Source organism: Anastrepha obliqua, chromosome 2 (assembly GCF_027943255.1).
Source record: "Anastrepha obliqua isolate idAnaObli1 chromosome 2, idAnaObli1_1.0, whole genome shotgun sequence".
In the NCBI taxonomy this organism is placed as follows: domain Eukaryota; kingdom Metazoa; phylum Arthropoda; class Insecta; order Diptera; family Tephritidae; genus Anastrepha; species Anastrepha obliqua.
The window spans coordinates 66,157,241-66,180,837 of record NC_072893.1 but is presented as its reverse complement, the minus strand read 5'-3'; the positions used below and the strand labels follow the sequence as shown (position 1 = coordinate 66,180,837).

The window sequence follows — 23,597 nt, the reverse complement described above, 5'->3', positions numbered from 1 at the left end:
AAAAAATTTAGAAAAGTGCTCAAAAGAAAACCACATATTAAAAAAAAAATAATTAAATTACATTTCAAAAATCCACAAAATTAAAAGACAAATAAAGTAAAACAAAGATTAACAAAAATTCAACAATCACCAAAACAAAAAATAAAAACACGAAAATTCCACAAATTAAAAAAAAATACTTCAAAAATTCACCAAATTTCAGATAAAAAAGAAAAATTCTAAAATAATAAAAAATGTTTAAATATTAAAAAAAAAGGTTTCTAATTTTATAAAACTTAGAAAAGTGCTCAAAAGAAATCCACATATTAAAAAAATAATAATTAAATTACACATAAAAAAATCCACAAAATTAAAAGAAAAATAAAGTAAACAAAGACTTACAAGAATTCACTAAATTTCAAATAAAAAAAACAAAACTTTAAAAGAATCCACAAATTAAAGAAAAAATACAAATAAAAATCGATAAAAAATTAAAAAAAAAATTAAATTAAATTATAAAATCCACAAACTTAAATAAAAAACAAAAATTAAACAAAAGCTTGAAAAATTCACGAAATTTAAATTGAAAAAAAAATTTAAAAAAGCCCACAAAATTATATAAAACACCAAATTAAAAGAAAAAAAAATCAAATAAAACCACGATAAAAAATCCGCATAGTAAAAAAAACGCAAAATTAAAAAAAAAATCATGAAATTGCACTTAAAAAATTAAAAGAAAAATAAAATTCAACAAAAGCTTGAAAAATTCATTAAATTCAAATTGAATAAAGTGCTTAAAATCCACTGAATTATATAAAAGAAACACTTAAAAAATTCTCTAAATTACAAAAACAAAAAAAATTTTATTGAATGAAACAACAAAATTAATTGAAAGAAAAATAAAATTCGCTTTAAACATCCACATATTAAAAATTAAATAAAAGGCTTAAAAAATTCACCAAATTAAAAGAAAAAAATACAAATAAAACGACTATAAAAAAATCCACATATTCAAGAAACACTTCAAAAAACTGGAAAAATAAAAAAGTTTCAATAAATTACACCTAAAAAATCTACAAAATTATAAGAAAAACCAAAAGAAAAGCTTGAAAACCACCAAATTTAAATTGAAAAAACAGTTGAAAAATCCAACAAGTTATTTAAAAGAAAGGCTTAAAAAAATTCCCAAAATTAAAACAATAAAAACAACGTTTTAAATAAAAATAAACGTTTAAGACATCTATAAAATTAAAACACTAAAATGAAAAAAAACACATATTGAAACAAGATAAATGAAAGACTTAAAAAATTCACCAAATTTATATTCAAAAAACCCTTGACCAAAAAATTAAATAAAAGATTATAATATATAATTATATTAATAAATTACACTGTGGTACAAAAAAAAAAGTTGCAAAAAAACTTTGGATCGGACATGATGAGGGTTGTAGCTTATGAAAAACTGAAAAGAATGGTATAGGAGAAATTTCCAATACACCCCCAAAATCTCATTTTATGGCCATAAAACCGTTTTTCAGTAGGTTGGTATGAACAATCACTCCTAACTTCGCCAATTTCCATCCGATTTCGAATTTGCTTTCTTAGTTCGAAAGAACAAAAACAAGCCTTTTTGACAGTGTGTTAACATTTTTTCTGAAATGACAACTGACGAGACTGTAGACGGAAGTATTTGGAATTTTTTTATTTTTTCTCTATTTTTTCGACTTTGACATAATTTTTACGATATTATCCGATATTGAGGATTTTTTTTAGTACACTACTGTTATAGTAAATTTAATTTTGCGTCAAATGAGCTATATTTGACTGTAATTGAATTAAAATTAATAGAGTTGTGCGAGTTTTAAGATTTTTTGTTTTTTTTTTTTACTAATTTGGAATGTTGGTATAGCTTACGCTAAATGGGAATAAGGACGTGTTTTGATGCGTTATTATAGATACGTAATATTTATTGGAGTATATATGAATACATAAGAGTACACTGTACTGCATACAACAGAACTGGTTAGAACTTACGAAAATATCTGACATATTATAGCACATTTTTTTCAATAGAAATATGGAAAAGCTCCCAAGTGTGCCAAAGTTCACACTGTACATTGATTAACAAAAGAAGTTTGTTATTATAATTTAACCTTATTAAAACGTCAAAGTTTTATTGTTTGTTTCATTGAAATTCAAAAGATATAAATCAAAACGTTGCCAGAAAAGTCAAATTTCTCAATATTCTCCGATGATATGGCATCATCAGCCTTATCATAAACCAGATGATTGTTATTTTTGCAAAACGGACTTAAACGGTCATCATTATAAAACTCGAAAGCACATAAAGTATGCTGATGTTGCAACTGTTAAGAACCCCGTAGTCTTGGACGATATGATTGACTCAACTGCAGGTCATGAACTGAAGGAAGTTCAACTCATTGCTGATGATGATCAAACTGATAACAATAAATCTGATGACGAAGAGTACTTTCCGTCTGGTTCTAAGTTTTCAGAACGAGACATTGTATCAAATTCAGATTTTCAGGATCTTTCTCGTGATTTACATACTTCTATCGGGAAGACAATCTGAAACGCTCGCTTCTCGATTTAAACAATGGAATTTAGTTGATGACGACTTCAGATGAATGATGATGATCGAATTTCTTACAGAGAAGTATTCAAAACTGATGAAGAAATGACAAATGTACCGTACCATACTAAACTCCAAAGGGCCCTTTCCAATGCATTTTTAAGTTTGGAACCAGTACCGTTGTGTACTACACCGTACCATACCGTACAGTGCTGCACTGCACAATACTCCAATAAATATTATGCGTTTATAATGACACTTGTTATTATTTTCATGCTTCGAAACGCATACCAAATCTCGTAGTAAAAAAAGAAAAAATCTTAAAACCCACACAACTCTATTAATTTTAATTCAATTACAGTCAGATATAGCTCATTCGACGCAAAATTAAATTTACTATAACAGTAGTGTACTAAAAAAAATCCTCAATATCGGATAATATCGTAAAAATTATGTCAAAGTCGAAAAAATAGAGAAAAAATAAAAAAATTCCAAATACTTCCGCCTACAGTCTCGTCAGTTGTCATTTCAGAAAAAATGTTAACACACTGTCAAAAAGGCTTGTTTTTGTTCTTTCGAACTAAAAAAGCAAATTCGAAATCGGATGGAAATTGGCGAAGTTAGGAGTGATTGTTCATATCAACCTACTGAAAAACGGTTTTATGGCCATAAAATGAGATTTTGGGGGTGTATTGGAAATTTCAACTATACCATTATTTTCAGTTTTTCATAAGCTACAACCCTCACCATGTCCGATCCAAAGTTTTTTTGCAACTTTTTTTTTTGTACCACAGTGTTATTATATTATAATTAATATAAAATATATTATAACTAATGTATAACTCTTAAAAAATTCCTAAAATTAAAAAGAAAAAAATAAATCCACGTGAAATCGCTTTCGTAAGGCAGCTGGATTTTATAATAAAAGAAATTCTTTCATTTCGAAACAGAAACCAATCGAGCGTAGTCATTTACTTATATGAGTACATGGGTATTAATTTTCGCCCATTGAAGCCCCTATTTGAGTTGCTCACAACCAAAAAAAAACAAAACTTAAAGCCAGCCTTACGTATTTATAGATATATTTCAATTAACAAATGCATTTTCATTTCAAATATATTTAACTTTGCACTCTTATGTGCGCACGTGCATGCGTGTGCCCTAAATGCATGCATAATTCTCTCTATTTGTTGTTGTTGTTGCAGAAAATTCAAGCAAGAATAATAGTTTCTGTGGGTTTATTAACCCGATGCCCACATATTACACAAATTGGAGCAGCAAAGAAAAATAATAATAAATAAAACTGTGGTTATAATATTTGTATTTATATTGGTGAGATACCAGGGTCGTGCAATAAGTCTGTAAAAAATTTTTTGCACATACGAGGAATGGCTATACAAAATAGCATTATTACTTTGATATCATATTTTTTATTAAACCTTAATATACACTCTTCCGCTATCCATAAAACAGCTCCTAAAATGAATTTTTCTGTCAGCTTCATCAGGTTGGGTGCTGAGATCTACTTCAACGTATTCAAATCATGTCAGATAGAACGCACACCGTACACAAATACTCTTCGGTGCAAACACAATTGCACGGTGTTCACCAAACAAAATTTATCCATAATCGAGGCTTAAGCGACTTGAATGCATTATAGGAGCACTCTTCTCTAAACCGTTCAAAATACTGAAAGAATGGAAGAGCTATAATTTATTCACTTTACTCACACTTTATGAACATTTTCACTGAAGACTAAGAAGGGTTTTTGGTCATTTGATGTTTTTGTACGAAATTGACCTCTCCGTGGAATAGGAATCGTAAACATCATCTAAACGCTATGAAGACTGACCCAAAATATGTCCAAATACCAGCTGCTTCTAAAAAAAACGGAATTAGATCTAATGTGTATCCACTGTCTAATGTGTATCCCTGTTATAACGTGATTCACACACGGATCTGGTTTATGGTCTACTCTCTTCCTATACCTAGACATGAAGTTATACGAACTATATGAGAAAAGCTTTTATTTCAGAGATAAACTTCATTTTGAGTGAGATTCTTGGCAAAAAATTGAATGCTACTTCAACATGCATACATTGGTACAGCAGTTGGTTCTACGTTAATGGAAAGACCGGTTTTATATCTGGCCAAGGAGTATCACTCCAGAATTATTCCCTATACATGAATGTAAATGCGACTTCAATTCGCTTCTTCCCTACTCACTATGTTGGAGCTCTGTTCACATGACGAAAAATTTGCATGTGACAACAAAATCAAAGTTATCGAGCGAGGTTCGTCGCTAGCGAATTTCATAAAATTGGTATAACGCACAATTTCCTCTCTTTTCTAATATTGGCAAGTTTCATTAGACAGCGTTCATACAGCGAACACTTTGCATCTCTTTTGATTTGCCGTTGTTAGTTTTTAGTCTACAGTCAAAAACATTGTGAAAAACGAGAATACAAAGATTTTGACAGAAAGAAAGCATCACAAGTAACAGGTTGAAGCAACAAAAGTTGCCCTGTATGAACCTGGTCTTACTAATGCTCATTGAGTGCTTCGAAACAAATGTAATTTTTGGCAGTTCCTTTGCAGTTTTCCTCAGTTGCTTCCAGTTGCTTCATTTATTCGCCACTCGCTAACTAGGCATCTCGACACTAAATTTGTGATTGCTTTCAATGGTAAATTTAATCAAAGCAGCAAATTCATGTCATGAAATATTTTAAGTCACAAAGAGCTATAAAGCAAAGAGCTGCTTTACAATCAAATGGCTTTTTTCTGAAGCTCAGATTGGCAGTATCTTTGACCATTTTAGTTTTCCAGACTGTGCATTTCTCTTCTTTGCGAAAAGGATTCACACAGAATCCAGGCGTCATTCTTCCCCATTATTAGCTCGTGGAAAATGCCAATATTTAGTTAAAGTAACATTTTCTTGAGGATGCCCATTATTTGCAGGTCGTTCATTCTCTATTAAAGTTGCATATTTCTTCTTCTTCATGCTACTAAATATTTTATTTCATAGCAGTACCGCCAACACCCATAAAAATGATCCCGGCAAATGGCAATCGGTCGCGAAACTGAGCTATAAACACGCACAGAAACACGTGAAATGTGTCAAAGAAAAATTGTCCAATACATTGCATACTTATCTGCGCATACTTATTGACCGACCCGCGTACACTGCACGCTAAAGCTATGACATCCAATGGGCGCACTGACACCAAGCTAGACAGACAGCAAGACACTTAAAGCGACAGTCATATGCCGCCGCCAGACAGATGTGGCAACATAAACAAAAATAAAAAATAAAAAAACAAAATAATAAAAGCAAAAAAAATGTTCTATAAGCAAGCAAAAACACAAAATGAGCTACAAAAAAAAAACAAAAAACAAAAAAAAAACCATTGGCAAAAGCAAGCAAGAAAGCAAAAACAGGAAGTGCGGATATAGAAATGTATTTTTGCACAGCCATATGCACGATATGTTATACAATATGTCTGTATGTATAGCAATTTCTTTTTCATCTGGCTGATGAGCCGCTTACTACGAGTATATGTTTCAATACACGCACATACATACATATATTCCTATGTGCCGGAGCAAAGAGGTTAGTAATTATGCGGAGAGAAAAAACTAAATGGCGCTCCGCTTTCCTACACAGTGTGTGTGCGTGTATGTGTGCCTCACAATAGGCAGCATGCCTGCCACAAATAATGGCATATGCGGCGTTTGCGTTATGCGACGCGTTGCAGATTTGCTTTTATTTTTTTTATTTTTGCCACATTTTTTCTTTCCATTTTCTGATTTTAATGCCAAAGCTGCTAAAGCTACTGTTGCCGCCGCCAATTTGCCTCGGGCGTTTATGCACATGCTAGACACATTTGTATGTGTATGTGTGTGTGCGTGTATGTTTGCATGTGCGAAGTCTTGATTGTTGTTACAGTTGTTGTTACTGTCGTTTAATGCGGCTTCAATGAAAATAAACAACATAATCAAATGAGCTCATAATCATGATAATTAAAACATAATGTACTCACACACGCGCAAGCATACACACACACACACACACACAAACGCATACAACAAAACCAAAGCATTCGAAAAATAAACAGACAAACTTTGTTTTTTGTTTTCAATACTGTTTGTTGGTGTATTTTGGATTTGGATGCGTGTGCGTGTACGCGACGACATATGCACTCCGATATCACACACATACATACATGGCATATGTGGCAAATTCAATACTTCACTTACAATAAAAAGTCATACATATAAACATAAATATTTATTTTTGTAAATTTCTGTAGCTGCGTGCAAAGAAGTGTAGGACAGTAATAATTACAACTTCAATGAAGTCATTGTTCTCAGTTGCAATTAAACAAAACAAAACAAAAACCCAATGGGAACAACAACAACAACAACACATTATTGCTACCTAGTGACTGCGCTGCATGAGTGGATGTCGGCAATGTTATTATAGATTTTCAGTGCAATTGAATGCAAATTGAAGTGTTGCCAGTTCTATTACATATTCATATGCGAATTTGTGTGCAAGTACATACATACGTACATACGAACCCATATGTGATATGCATACAATGGTTTGTGTGCCAATTTAGGTTCACAGGCTTTAAAAGGCAAAAGTTCGGTGTGAAAAATATATTTTCCTACAAACAAAATTTCAAAAGCAACATTAATTTTTCGCACGTTACAAATTTTCTTGGCTGAAACAAATATTGAGATAATGCAATGAGCTGCAAGTCATCCATGTATGTACTGTCAGCGTCAAAAGAAGGGTACATCACATATTTGCCAGATTCGTTTGCATCCGCATTGCAAAAAGAACGCACGAAATCGGTTACATTTTACATCTACCTATAATGCTCACTAGGCCGGGTCGATTTCTGGGGAGGCAAAAAAATCGCCCATTGCTCTGTGAAAATCATATTCTAGGGATCAAAATAAGAAACTTTGCCCAAGGAACCATACCTCTGAAACGAATTCTGATGTCCTCAAATTTGGGTCGAACTTTTTAGTTTCTTTTCTATAACTCACTTAAATTAAATTTTTCATTTACAAATGTTCTGACTAAATAAATTTCTTAAGAGAAAAAATAGATATTATTATAAATAAATAAAAATAAAGAAAAAACATAGCCATTTAGCTGATTTTTTCATATAAAGGCCAAAAATGGTGATATTTTTAAATTGGGGGACATCAGAATTCGTTTTAGAGGTATGGTTCCTTCGGCAAAGTTTCTTATTTTGATCCCTAGAATACGATTTTCACAGAGCAATGAGCGATTTTTAAATCGACCCGCCCTAATGCTCACACTCAGCAAGTAAACGTACGCGCGTATCAGCTGACACCATGAAACTAATGAGAGCCCCATGTAAATCCATTCTCACCCCCGTTCCGTTCCATAGTAAGGTAGATCGTTGTTTCATCGTGTCAGCTGATACGGGCGTACGGCCGTACGTTTACATTGGTGAGTGTGAGCATCATTACAGTTGGTTCATTTTATTCTTCTTTATTTGGTTCAAGCCGAATCCATACAAGACGAAAGCAGTCCAAATTTGCACGTTTTTTTTTGCACGCATTTTATTTGAGCGTAAAATGTTTAATCAAAATGTAAGCAAACCAGCGAAGCAACAACAAAAAAGCATTGAAACCACTAAATTGTAAGAAGAAGAAAAAAGCAAATTAGATATTCTACTGCCATGTAGTTATAATCGAAAAAATCGACTGCTGTTTCCCTAAACCCACCTTCGACAGGGAGATGCCCATGTCCAGATATTAGAAAGGGGTAAACAGTCTTAAGCCACATATTAATTTTTTCTTTCCCATGAAGTCTATAAACCCCTCATTTGACGAATTTTCTGTTCGGGCTGTGCCATTTAAAATGTCAGTGCAGCGAGAAAAGCGGATTTCCAGCAGCACTTCGAGCGTTTGCTCTCTATAATTGATCCATTTAACGGTTTTTTCGCAGATCAATGAAGTAATTATCTGCGATTTAGTAAGAACCTGCCAAAGTTTTGTCGCCTTAGAAGTCTTATGAATGCTAACACAGAAATCCCACTAGCAACTTCTTTTGACTTTTCAAATTTTTTTTCCGGTTTTTTGTTTTTTATTTATTTATCTTTAAAGCAGGGCTGTGTACTCTCTCAGACATTATCCACAGTAAGCATCTTTTGCTGGCTTAAATATTTATTTTAGTTATATTCTTTGTTTCTCATTGCCTAAACTGTTGCTAAGAACTAATGCCACTAATAACGTCGCTACAGTACATTCGGTGGTCAGTGTTCAGAGTCTAAAAAAATCGTGTCTATTGAAGAAGAAGGGGTTTGACTTCATTGCAAGCAACATAGAAGGCGATTGGTCAGCAGGTACTTAACTATGTACTCAAATTTTGGAGTCGGGAACTAGTAGGCTAAGAAGTAACGGCTAGGAAGTAGAGCTAAAGACCTTCTGCATACGGAAACTATGCAGCGCCAATCTGAGATCCTAGAACTAGGGACTTCAAACCTGTCGAATTACTATAAACGGCTACTGATGTCTCCAGTTAAGCCCCTGCACAGTGAGACATCTATGCTCCCATTAAGGAGTGCAATATTATGCTCGCTGGGTTATTATCTAGGACCTACTCTAATATACACTTCCTGGAGATTGAGTTACCTGTAAGGTACGTCAGAACTGACGACATCCAGGGCCACACAGACAGGTTTTAAGCGGCATTTATCGAGAGTTCCTGACCACCTACTTTTATGAACTCACTCTCCCTGATGTAGCCTGTGAGTACAAATATCACCCATTGCAAACGAAAATGTTCACCTGCCTTGTGTGAACAGCGTTACTTTGGCAAAATTACATTCTGGAAACTGTAGCAGGTTCAATTACAAAATCGTTTCAGACATGCTCAACATATGTGGGTCGTGGAAAGGTACCCCGTACGACACTAACCACCTCTTCTTAGGCCGACTTAATCCCTCTCATATAACACCCCTCTCCCTTTGATCTCGCCTTGTCGAAACAGCCTGTGTTCTGGACCTACATTAGATAAGATAGACGACGATCTACCACCATAGAACTTTTTTAGATTTCTACTGCAATGATCAACAAGGGGAATAGTTTCTAGAGGTAGAACGGTATGCTAGGCATACCGGAAGTCTGCTCCGTGAGTTCAAAGTCGAGTAGTAGTAATAAAGCGTTGCACCCGTTAGACTTCTGACAGGCTACAAATCAGATCGGGCTCAGATCCCCGAAATTGGAAAATGTTTCATCAAGTGAAAATTAAATTTGTATTCCCAATGGCAATATTATTGTTTTTTTTATATATTACTATGTCACATTTCACATTGCTATAGAAAAGGGTAAAGGAACCCCGATAATTCGGCCTGGGCGCGAAACTACATACACCGATAGCCAATTAAGATCTTCCAAGGACACAGTTCTCAGTATGTTTATTTTTAAATAAAGTGGTTTATGCTTACTTCCATATCGGACCTCAAACATCTGTTAGGTATGCAACTATAAAAAAATTACTTTGCATACACCACCAATTGGTTCTTTTGTAACTGGTCCCGTGCTAGTCCCTTTCGAACTAGTACAAATTTTACTCTCAAATACCAGTTTATAAACTAGAATGTTTGACTTTTCACAGCAGTATTTGATTACCAAGTCGATCACATAGAAATACGAAGTAAAGCGAAACGGTGCGATTACGTCACACTAAGAGGACGTCGGTGGGTGAAGAACCAATTTTCAATTTTTTCGAAAAATGTACTTTTCAGACCTAAAGGTGATTTTTGACAATAATTCCTGCGAAAGTATGGAAACGGTTATTCGTCAAATACAACCAGTTATGAGAAGCCGCGATTTATTTTAGGTATGACAGGCGGGGTAGTGAGTGCTTTTCTTTTGTGGGTTTCTAAAAATATTTTCACCACGCATGAGGTAAGCGGCCGAGATTTGTCGCGCTGTTAAGTCAAGCAATCATGTCTTGTATAAGCTTCTTTGTGTTCTTTTTTGACTGCTCCGCTCAAGAGCATCAGTTGGTTTTAATTTCAGTTGAAGTTATCCAATAATGCTTTTAGTTGTTGCGTATTACAATATAAAACTTTTTTTGGCAGCCATCTTACATTAGAGTTACCACTTTTAAAGCATTCAAATAGCACGCGTCACATTTCCATCAGTTATGTGATTCTCAGCATAAGTTGGCATAATTTTCATCAAAGCAAATCTTCATCGTGGCAAATCTTTCGACATTTTCATGCCTCGCAAAAACACCGTTGAGTTGTTAACACTTCAGCTAAACGACTTTTATCTTTTGAGGTTTGCATAATTATTTTATTGTAAATACTACTTAACACTTATCTTGAAATAACGGTATCTGGTCGATCGCCAACAGCCTTGAGTGCTGAGTGCTTGAGTATTTCAGCAGGAGGTAGACCTTCGGGGAAATATGAAATCTCAACATCATAAAACAGATAAGTAGATAAGAATGTGTGAAGGTACATTTGTGTTTGCAATAATAGCAGTGCGCGATATTGCAAAGTTTTGACTGTTTATTTATTTAATATAAGTGTTTTTTTAGTTTTTTCTTTGCGGGCCTGCAGTTTTGTCACCCATACAATTTTGATAATTTGCCAGTTTAATGATTTTTGATAAGTTTTTTTGTTGTCAATGCTATGCATTGTCTTCTGTATACCGAATGTTTGAAGTTTTGGTACATATAGAGGCCATCTCCAAAAAAAAATTTCACAAATCTACATGATTTTTCAGCTATTTCAAACTTGCATTTATTGCACAAAATTTTCATGAGCTATAAAATTGCATACTCGAAATTTTATTAACAGGTGTAATTAAATTTTGATAAAATTTTTAAATTTTTAAATTTTTTTTTTGTTAAATTGTGAATAGCTTCAAATTTTAACTTATGTGGCTTTTTTGTAGAGTAAACTACGTTTTTATAAAAGAAAATAGTCAAAACTTTGCCATATGTTGCGCTGCAATAATTTTTTACACAGCTGTATGCGCGGAAATGTGTATGCATGTATGTATGTATGCGCAAGCATTTACGTGCATAGTTACAAAGTCCGCGCCTGCCAGGTAGTCAGTCAGCGAAAGTGATCACACGTGCCTAAAATCACAAGGATCGCTTCAAGGGAAACGGCAAACGCCTACGAAGTACGCAAATTGTGTTGCTCTGAAGATCTCTCTTTTATGCGGAAATTTGTTTAACAATTGTACAGAAAATTGTGGCTGCTTATCGAAAATGTAAATGCTTAGAAATTTTTGAATGATTTACCATAATTTTAAGGTCATTGTCTCATTTACTTTTCATTTTCCGATTCGAATATTTCTTTTATTAGTGGGAAATGCAGAGGCTTACAACTACGTTTGATGAGGTTTAATATTAATTTATGTATTATTTATTTCCACTTTTATTTATGTAAGTTGCAGGTTGAACCATTTAACCCCATCCGATAGGCTAATTTTGAATATTTGTGTACTGGTATTTATGTGTGTATGTGTGTATGTAAGTATGTGCATGTCGCATTCAATTGAATTGAATTTAGTGGACGTCATTTCAATTTAAGTGGAAATGCAGTGTCAATTTAAAGTTTACGGGTTAAAATGGCTCACTGCAAAAGCTTTAATTCAAACCTAAAAGCTCATAGTTTGTATGTACGAATGGATATGCCAGCTGAATGTTTAGTGCGGATATTTCATTCAATTTACAACAATAGAAAGTCGCCCAATCGTACGAGTGCGCGGGTAAATGAGCATGTAAATAAGTCGATGGGTAGTGGGATCGAGTTGTTTAGTTGCTAGTTGTTGTTGGTTGCTTTATCCGCCGAAGTCCTCTTGGTGTGACATAATCGCACGATTGCTCCACTTCGTATTTTGATGTGGCGCATTTGTTCATACAACACTGCAGTGAAAAGTCAAACTACTCAGCAAACACTCTGATTCACGACTCAAGTATATGAGAGCAAAATTCGTACTAGTTCTAATGGGACTAGTATTGGACCAGTTACAAAATGGTGAGTTATTATTTTGTTGTTATAAATAAGAGTGCTTGAAACGTTGAGTTGCGCGAAATTACACATGATTAGACACAAATAAATTTTAATGGATGGGTGAATTTTTGTGCATTAACTGGTTTCTCACTAATGCTTGGGCTAAAAAGTTCGTTAAATGGCATATTACTGATACAGAGTTCGACTAACTCGTTAAATGGTATGATGCTGATCAAAATGCCAGGTTGCTAATGCTGGGAAAAGCTATAAAATGAACTATTTCAGCTGCAAAGTAGACTGGTTGTAAGTTGGTTCAGTACTGGCAGATTTAACTGCGGGAAATGTGCGGGGTATATAATCATATTTGGATATTTATGTATAAGTAGATATATCTATCATATTTTTGAGCGCATATTTGACTTATTTATTTGCGTCAAGCTTCTTAGCAAATTCATCTTTTCTTAATTCGGCATGCATATGTTTTTTATTGCACTCGTATTTTTCATATTTACTATTTACAGCTGTCCAAAAATTTTAGTTTTTGTTTTTATTAATACTTTCATTTCATATTATTCTCTTCAGATAAATGACACAGTTATTTGTTAGAAATAAATACTTTATAAAATACTCTAGGCAAGTATATATGTAAAATGTATGTATGTATTGTATGTATGTATGTATGTATGTATGCATGAGTTATTTTAGCGGCATGCTGACAGGCGCGACTCTTTGAATCCAGCAATGATTTGACTTATGGAAATTATGAGTGGGCTAGTGGGCATGCACGCCTATATACATAGACGCCAGTGGGGGGTCAAATGAAGCGATGTGTGCGCTGATGGCGCCAACTATGCATTGGGGAACATTTTTTCACGATTTACTAAGTAGCTCAAATTTATTTAGAAATACATATAAAACTAGAAAATTTGTAAAAATAAGGTCAGTTCTGCGTAACAATATGTTTAAAAGGATTGCTAAATTATACAAAAAATATAGAAATAGAATTAGGAAGTCTTTCATTTGCACATGTAAGTCAGTTCTAATGATTTCCAATTAACTTTGCTGGCTGACATCGAAGGGAGTCATATGGCTATGAGTGCAATAAAGATTTCGTCAACTCAAATGTTGCTGTGGCCCAACGAGAGGAGGCAGATCAAAGGCAGCATTCTAAGAGAAAATTTCAAAAAAAAAACAAAAACTTGATTTAAGGCCTGGTAATGGAGAATTGTTATTATTATTAAAAAAATTCGCTATATATGCAATTAAATAATCGTTAACACCATTGAATTTTGAAGTCTATTTTCGCTAGAAATTTAGACTTTAGGAAATCAATAAGGCTTTAAGAAAATCAAATCACATAATTATGTTTACATTACATACATACATATGTATGTGTTTTTTCCTCCAAAAACGGGATATTGCAAACTAAGCAAATAAATCTTATAAAAAAATTAGAAAAAGGTATTCTTCAAAAAAAAAAAAAAATAAATAAATAAAATATAAAGAAAATTAAAAAAAAAAAACGATTTTATGGAACAAAACTTCAAAGGATGTTTTACAAAAGAAGCAGGATACTGAGAGTGGAAAACTCCGTGGAAACGATTCGATATCTAACCTTTTTCTCGATATCGAGAACTAAGTTCCCTTTTAGTAGAGAATCGTATTCTAACCTTCTACCTTATATAAAAATTTTAGAATTCAACTCGTTTTCTAATCGTTCTCTAACCTATTTGTTTGTTGGATTACTAATCCATTCACAAAGCTCTCAATGTCTGCGATTTCCCGAAGACAGTAAATTTGGCAAATGATTTGACTTAGCTGAGCAATTCGACGAAGTTTCGTTGTAATACGTGAAAGAATCGAAGTCAGCGCAAAAAATTTTACGTATTTTCCAAAGCGAATCTATTAAGGGTGATGTTGGTAAATCAGCTGAGTTATTTTTTTCCTGGCTGTCAGCTTAGATGGTTACGAGGCGAATTCATTCTTTGTTTTCTACTTTGCCAATACTTTGCTGTGACAATCAAACGTATAGAACAGAGTTGTTGGTCTAGTACCACCACCTTTAATGAAAGCGCCTTGGTATTTTGTGATGTTTTCAATCTGTGTAAACCCAAGGTAATAAGAACGCTGCCGACTGATATTTATTTTTTCAATCTTAATTTCCATAATTTTTTCCCCTATTTCCACATTTTTTATTTCCTAATTTCAAAATAATTCCCACATTTTTCTATTTTTCGATTTTCAAAAAATTTTGTCCACATTTTAATATTTAGGCGAAACTCATATGATTTACATAAGCACGTCAGTACGTTTTTTCGTGAATTAAAATATTTCCCTTATTTATTAGGCGGTGCAGCATGGTAAGTTCCAGAGGTGCGTCACACCCACTGTGGCCATGAAAACAGCAAATGATGTAAGATAAGCTTCTCTAATAATGTTTCCAGCTCGGGAGTATAGATCTTAAAAGAAGAGTCTATGAATTTGCTTGTTTCAAATTATTTTGCTTAAGTAAGAATGGCTTGGTGCGTGACTGCCATTCGGAATACAGAAAGAACGTAGGTTCGAATCTCGGTGAAACACCAAAAAGAAGAAAACATTTTTTTCTAATAGCGGTCGCCCCTCGGCAGGCAATGGTAAACCTTCGAGTGTATTTCTGCCATGAAAAACCTCCTCATAAAAAATATCTGCCGTTCGGAGTCGGCTTGAAACTGTAGGTCCCCCATTTGTGAGACAACGTCAGGACGCACACCACAAATAGGAGGTGGAGCTCGGCCAAAAAGGGTGTATGCGCCAATTATTTATATATATATATATAAGAAGTCAGTTTCAGAACAAGCTGCTTTGTGCGTAGAATCATAATTGGGTAAAAAGTTGGATTTGAAGGGAATGGTTTGGCCGGATTATAAATACGGGTCAATACGATAACGTAGAACCGGCAGTCGTAGGAATTGATATGCACTTGCGAGAAAAGCTCACTTCTTAAAATTATTGTTGTTTTAATTTACTACCCTTGTAGTCATTTTATGACTATTTTAACGCCTAATGAAGGTAGTTCGGAATCTATTCTTACAATACAAAGTTTCAAGGGAACATACACATATGAGCAAATTTCGCATGTTACTTAATCCTGGAACGCATTGGACGGGTAAACGTATAGAATATTACAAAGGGGCCGTTGTACTCAAATTTTCCTATTATAAATATCAGGTTCGAAATAATTTTCGTGCCCCCCGAACAGCTGCGTCCGTGATCGAAACCATAAATCACATGCACGAGCTATTAAAAAAATTAGTGTTACCCACGCAATTTTTAAATTTTAATAATAGATAAATAAAAACTTAAGCCAACTAAATTTTTTTCTTCTAAATTCGTATAAATTTATCATTTGACAAAATCGCGTATAAAACTTTCGTTTTGAAAGTTTTGCGTGCGACAAAAAGAAAAGACAAAAATAGGGCGAGAAGAAATGAGGAATGAAAAAAAGTAATCGAAGTTTAGAAGCGTCGCAAGAGAACCTGATTTTATTCATTTGCTTTACCGTGGCGTTTCAAATTCACAGCCTGCTGATGATTCGTATCAGCGCGTCTAAATTTATTTATTATAAATGCAAAGTCCGAAACAAAATTGGCAACACACGAAAAGACAAGCAATGCAAATTAGACCAAAGTAAGTGACACGTTTTTTGCTCGTTCTTGATGTAGCTCAATTTTGTTTGCCGATCGGGCACTGAAAAGCATTTTTTGGTATTTCTAATAAAACTATGCAACAAAATTTTGATTTTTTTTATATAATTGGAAAGTGATTGGGCGCATTTGATAGTTTCTAAAGCCTTGAAAATTTTTCAGCTCAACAAATTGTTGAAAGAATGCATCGTAAGCGAAAGAGCGGTGTGTGACAAAATCAAGAATAAAAAACAGAGCGAAGAAGCTCCTACTTAAAGTAAATAAGTATTTCTAAGTAAAATTATTCAGTTTATATTTATTTAGATGAAAAATCTTCTATTGGCAAAAATTTTTGCTAAGAATATTTGCAAATTTAGCTACCATTACCAGCTCATTTCGTTCGGTCTTAATGCATGTAAGTTTACAGCTCTATGATAACACTTGCTGTTAACCCTTTGAATATAAAATTTTCTGTTTATAATAACACAAAAAAACAAAATACTTGATGATACTTGATGTTTACTAATTTGACAACGCTGATTCTAAATATACCCTAATTTTTTTTGTAACAGCTCTTGTTTACGAGTTTGCCAGTTATAGCTATCACAAAAAAATCACTATATTTCAGTGTTAATTGACGAATATTTAAACAAATATTAAGTTTTCTTAATATTATTTGTTATGGCATCGTCAAGACGAGTTTATATAAATGGCCGGAATAGTTTTTGTTTTATTTGCGGAGAGTATATGTTTCAAGAAAACCGTTAGAATGTGACATCGTTCGTAAATGAGGCGTATAAAAATTACTTCTGTCACCCAATGGAAATGAAAAATAAGCTTTGGATTCCACAAAAGGTATGCAAAAGGTGCGTTGAGTTTCTACGATTGTAGACGAATAACAAAAGGAATAAATTTAGATACAAAACTGTTATGATCTGGATTGAACCTGTGAACCACCACGACGACTGTTATTTTTGTATGGTAAAAATAACTGGCATTCACCGAAAAAATCGAGGCAAATGGGAATATCCTTCCATACGATCAGCACATAGACGTGTTTTGAGCCCTACGATGTCCTCTGAACCTCAACCTGGTGCTTCACAGGAAGAACCTTTACATTTTGAGGCAAAAAAAGACAATAGCGATAGTGACTTTGATTGTGACCTGGGAACACCAAAACCATTTAACCAAGATGATTTAAACGACCTCATTAGAGATCTGGGACTGTCAAAGACTGGTTCAGAAATTTTGGCGTCTAGATTAAAAGAAAGAAACTTAGTCACAAAAGAAACTAAAATTTCTTACTATCGCAGAAGAGAACAAACTTTCCTTGAATATTTTGCTGAAGAAGATGACTTCGTATTTTGTAAAAATGTGCCTGGTTTAATGGCTGCAATGGGATTACAAAATTACGTTTCTAGTGAGTGGCGTTTATTTATAGATTCATCAAAACGGAGTTTAAAAAGTGTTCTCTTACACAATGGGAACAAATTGGGCTCATTGCCTATTGCACATTCTACTAAAGTAAAAGAAGAATATACAACTATTGCTCTGGTTTTAGACAAAATTAAATATGCGGAACACAATTGCGTCATATGTGTCGAATTAAAAATGGTAAACTTTCTTTTAGGCCAACAAGGTGGTTACACAAAGTTTCCCTGTTTTCTTTGCTTATGGTATAGTAGAGCTAAAAATCAACATTGGATTAAAAAAGATTGGCCTGCTCGGGAAGCGTTAGTACCAGGACAACAGAACGTGATAAACCCACCTTTAGTATCAAGGGATCGTATAATTTTACCTCTGTTACATATAAAACTGGGGCTTATAAAAAAATTTGTTAAACCTCTTGACAAAAATGGAAATTGTTTTCTTTTTCTGTCTAAAAAGTTTCCAAAATTGAGTGCAGAAAAGATAAAAGCGGGTATTTTTAACGGGCCACAGATAAGGTCGTTAATAAAAGTCTCAAATTTCATAGACACTATGACAGTGATTGAGAAAATGGCATGGAATGAGTTTGTTTGGCTTGTTCGAAATTTCTTAGGAAATAAGAAAAGTTCTGACTATTCTCAGCACGTCCAACAACTAATGGCTCACTTCCAAAGGGTTGGATGTAATATGAGTATTAAGTTACAATTTCTTCACAACCATCTGGACTATTTTCCAGCCAATCATGGGGATCTCAGCGAAGAACAGGGCGAGCGATTCCACCAGGACCTTCGTACGATGGAGGAACGCTATCAAGGTTACTGGCACACACACATGATGGCCGACTATTGTTGGAGCATTAACAATACTTCTATGCCTTCAAGTTCAGCAAGGAAATCATATAAAAGAAAAGGCAATAAAATAAAATAATCTTTAAATCTATAGTGTTTTATTACAAAAAGTCAAATGTGTCATATAGAGTCATATAGAGCTGATACAGGAATTTCAGTTACATATTTGAAATTGACATTAAAAATTTGATTAAAAACATGTATCATAACCCAATCATCAGAAATGCTGTTGTGCAGTGTAATTTTAGTTATTTTTGTCATGGCAAAAATTTCCATACAAATCTTTTTTCATATGAGAGGTACTTTTTGCTTTGGAAAATCTTTATGGTTTCACTGCAAAATCACAACTTTCGTTAATGTATGTATGTACATATATGCAAGTGCAAAGTGGCGCAAAATTAATCACCCCATCGGAAAATGTATAATTTTTGCAAATGACGTCATAAGGCAATCTGGTTTGACAGTTGTGAAATACATAGTTCGAGTACACAAACAGACAGGAAATGGAGCGCACAAATGTCAAAATAGAGATTTCCATCACTCAAAATAATTTTTGTATTTAGCAAAAAATTAAAAAAAAAAATATTGGAGATACTTTTTGCTTTGCAAAATCTTTATGGTTTCACTACAAAATCACAACTTTCGTTAATGTACATATATGCTAGTACAAGGCGGCGCAAAATTAATCACCCCATCGGAAAATGTATAATTTTTGCAAATGACGTCATAAGGCAATCTGGTTTGACAGTTGTGAAATACATAGTTCGAGTACACAAACAGACAGGAAATGGAGCGCACAAATGTCAAAATAAAGATTTTCATCTCTCAAAATCATTTTTTCATGTAATAAAAAAGTTGTTCAAAAACAAATTTGGATGATTAATTTTGCACCAGTATACAAAGAGACAAGCAATGAAGCGCACAAACATCAAAATAAAGATTTCCATCTCTCAAAATCATTTTTTCATTTAATAAAAAAGTTATTCAAAAACAAAATTGGATTATTAATTTTGCGCCAGTATACAAAGAGACAAGCAATGAAGTGCGTAAAGGTCAAAATAAAGATTTCCATCATTCAAAATCATTTTTTATTTAGCAAAAAACTAAAAAAGAAAAATGGATGATTAATTTTGCGCCACCTTTTATAAGATTTATTTAATATGAGATTCCATAAAATATTTTATTTTTTACTGGTTATACGCAAATCCTTAAAGCAAACTGCATAAAGCACATCGCATTGATGTTCCCTTTATTGTTATGCAAACTATCTCCTGCAGATTGATAATAAATCAAGAGATTTTTGAAGAGAAATTCCGCAAATATTTATGAGGCATATTTGTGCTCTTAGAACAACAACAAACAGCTCTGTTAAGAACTGCTCCTGGTATGGAAAAATTTAGCCTGTTGGCATTAACCGCCATGAGCCGCGTGTTATCTCTTGGAAATCACTGAAACTTCATAGGAGATGATCGAGAATCTGGTTTCATCGTGAAACCGCACGAAGCAAATGGCTAGATAGGGCTAATTTCCCGGTGTAGCAGTTGATCAAAGTATTTGCTTCAATTATCAATACTTGCAAACTTGAAAGTTATTGTTTTTTGACTACCTGCATTTGTGAAAAAATGCGAAAATGCGCTTCTTCAAGAAAATTTTCTGTAGCTAGTGTAAAATTTCTATAACCAAACATACCAAAACCAATCAACCTTTTCTTGGAAAAAAACAATGTAGCATGGTGTAATTTCTCATACAATTTTTTTAGGCTCGCTATCGATCTTCTTAATTTTTTTTCTTTTTGCAAAACCCATTTTGTTAATTAAATGAACATTTTACAATACATAAATTCTGTTAGTTTTTAGTATCACTTGAATGCTCGTATCTGTCGCCTTATTCCAATGAAACGCTCGCGCTACTTTGCTATAGTAAATGACGTACGAAGCGTGGGCGCTACTTCATTGTTGCCTTCAACTGATAACATAAATAAAATTAATAGTAATTGGTTTATTTTCTTAAGTATGTACTTTCTTTCTTCTTATTGCTGCAACTGCGCTGTTGCACGTCTTACATTGCGGCGTATCCGTTTCCCACAACGAAAAAATACAATGTACAAATGCAAATAAAGCAAGTAATGGAAAAGTCAAACTACTTGTAAGTCATTCTGAATAATGATATGTCACTTGACGGTAGAAGTCAAACTAGTACGAAAGTGACTAGTACTGGTCTAGTTACAAAACGCCCATTGAGAGATGTTATATGTCTTATAATAACTAAATGTGCTTCAAATATTGAGGATGCTTGCTATTTGCAAGATTTTACGCATATAAATGTTGATGTAGGCAATCATCTGCTCTCTCGTCCATTATGAACGAGGATCAGTTATTGACCTCTACTTCTTATTAGCGCTGATGTTTAGGTTTATTTGTTTACAAAATGGCATGCAGCTGATGCAGAGGCTGACAAATGACATTTCGTGGGAAACCGCTATGGGAAAATACCAGTTGCTAGCATTGGTAGCAAGGTAGAAGCCGATGTACCTCAGCTGCAAAGCAAACTGGTTATAAGGTAGTTCGGTTAGGTTTGACTTCAGGGAGAATGTAGAAATTTGTTAACAGCTAAACAAACGGAATTTTAAGTATCGCCCAGGATGCATGGAGGTATATATAATATACAGTATGTATGTGTCGCTAAAAATCATATGTTTTGATGTTATGATGATGACAGGCTGACAGGCGCCTTTTCCAGAAGCAAAATATACAAGAAGTCGTACTCAACGAAAATTGGTATAACTTTTAAGCTATTAAAAGTATACTTTTCAAGAATGAGGTGCATGATAACAGAATTAAAGGAGCACAGGACTGCATACTTGAAAATTAAAAAAAAAAGAATCATTAAAATTTTTTAAATTCTGCTTAAATTTTTTCTATTTTTTGTAAGTTTTTTAAAAAGTTTGAGTCACAAATTTATACTTTTTTTAGTGTATGAATTAAATTTGTTCAGCAAATTCACAAAAAATCAATAAATTATGAAAATATTGCATACCTTCCAACAAAAGGCAGTGTCAGTACGATTTTCAGTGATACCCACTGTAGGTATGATTGGTATAGAATTTGTTTTTAAGAGCGCGAAAATTATTTTTCCGCCAGAGTTACTTAATTTTTAATATTTTTTATTTTAGTAAAGGGTGGTTAAATTTTAAGGTCCGCTGTTGAATGTGAACCACACCTAAACGTCAACGACACCGTTGGACATGGACGTTATTTGAAAGAAACGGTATATGTCGGTAAGCCAGCAATATTTCAAGAGCTAAAGGGTGGGATAATTCGGCACATTAACGGCATAGAACTTCAATTATGCCTCAGCGTCATCGAAAATTTGGACCATCGGATGGAGATGTGCCGCCGAGGCCGCGGCGGTACTTTGGACGATATTTTATTCTGTACGTAATTGAACCACACCAGTTTTATCATAGTGAAGAGAAAAGACAGTACTTTTATAAAAAAATTCTACTTTATTCAAAATCAATACCGGCCCTTGAAACTTAACCACCATTTAGATAATGAATTATTTGCATTTGGTGGTCTTTGGAGGTGAGCTGCCGAAGCCGTGGCGGCCATTTGACCGATATTTTGTCACATACATAATTGAGCCATACCAATATTATCATAATAAAGAGAAATGACAATAATTTCCTAAAAAAATTGTATTTTATTCAAAATCAATACCGGCCCTTGAAAGTTAACCACCCTTTATAACTTCTTAAAATTTATCTTAAGTTGTTTAAGCTCTTTTTTTTATTACCTACCTTTCAAACTCCATTTCCACCGTTAGCAAAACGCAATTTATTTATGCTATTCTTCGATTTAGTAACACTTTTGAAATTTCCAAATTTTATGTCACAACTCTTTTCACCTCGTTTTCGTGTTTTACATACATATATTACATATATTTTTTTTTATTTATAGGCCTTTGAATCTTTTGTTAATTTCAATATTTCACAAAATTTCGCACTTGAATTTCGAAATTCACGTATTGACATCGATTTTTTTCAGACTTCTGCCTTTTTCTCTTTTTCTGCTTTCCGCACTTCTACACCTTTTCACAAATCTACTTAACTTGTTGTTGTTTTTCTTTACTTTATTTCATCTTTAATTTCACTTATTTAACACTCGTAAACGTTGAATTTGTAATAAATTCGTGATTTTTATTGCCATATCGTTATTTTGTTGTGCTTGATTGAATTTTTTCTATTTTCTATTTTTTATTTTTATTCTTTTTTTTTCACTAACACCAGATTATCGTGGACAGTTGCACGCACACAAAAACAGAAAATTTAAATAAGATGTATTTTAAAACAGACACGTAATTTGCCGCTAGATTTCTTTTCTTTATTCTGTTTTGTAATGAATTCTAAATAGCATTTCTTTATTTCTGCTTCTACTTTGTTTATTATCAATAATCTTTCAACTTGTTTCGCTTGAGTAACGATCGCCGATTTTTCGTCCGTTCAAAACGGTATCTCGCTTTTGACTGAATTACAGTTGCTTGACGTTGTGTTGGAAATGCATAGGCAGAGCATAATAAATTTGTCCATTGGCGGAGTTCAACGAAGCCATGCCGAAGATGATGATCGCCCACGGAAGAGACTGAAAAGACCAAAAGAAAAAGAGGAAAATTCTGTTAGCTCGGCTGTTGTTTGTCTATCTGCAGTGCATAGAGCGGGAGAGCATAAGCAATTACGAGATGGTAGTAGTGGGAGAATTACAGATCGAGTGGGAGAGAGCGCGAGAGAGAGAGAGATAAGGAGAGAAGAAGAAATATTGTTTCAAGACGGTGGTTTTGTTTTAAAAAGCGCATTGTTACAAAACAATTGAAGCAGTAACCATTTCTTTGTAATTCAGGCATAAAATAGCAAAAATTAAAAAAGGAATGACCATGAAGAATTTTCGAAATAAATTTTCAGCACACACGAAACACATTATATTAAGGTAAAAAAAATAACATACCTAAGCTAATCTCGTTATTTCTATTATTTTCCGGAAATTCTTAAGGCGGTAGCTGATTATTT

The 23,597-nt window shown here is 33.6% G+C and overlaps 1 protein-coding gene across 1 annotated transcript in view; it reads right to left on the bottom strand.

Annotated features, from left to right (window-relative positions):
* The window catches only part of LOC129237153 (protein folded gastrulation), a 122,994-nt gene extending 99,887 nt beyond the window's left edge, over positions 1-23,107 (bottom strand). The window contains exon 1 of the mRNA XM_054871651.1: positions 22,335-23,107. The gene's annotated coding sequence lies outside the window, so the exon portion shown is untranslated. The remainder of the gene's footprint in view (positions 1-22,334) is intronic.
* Between the last annotated feature and the right edge of the window lie 490 nt (positions 23,108-23,597).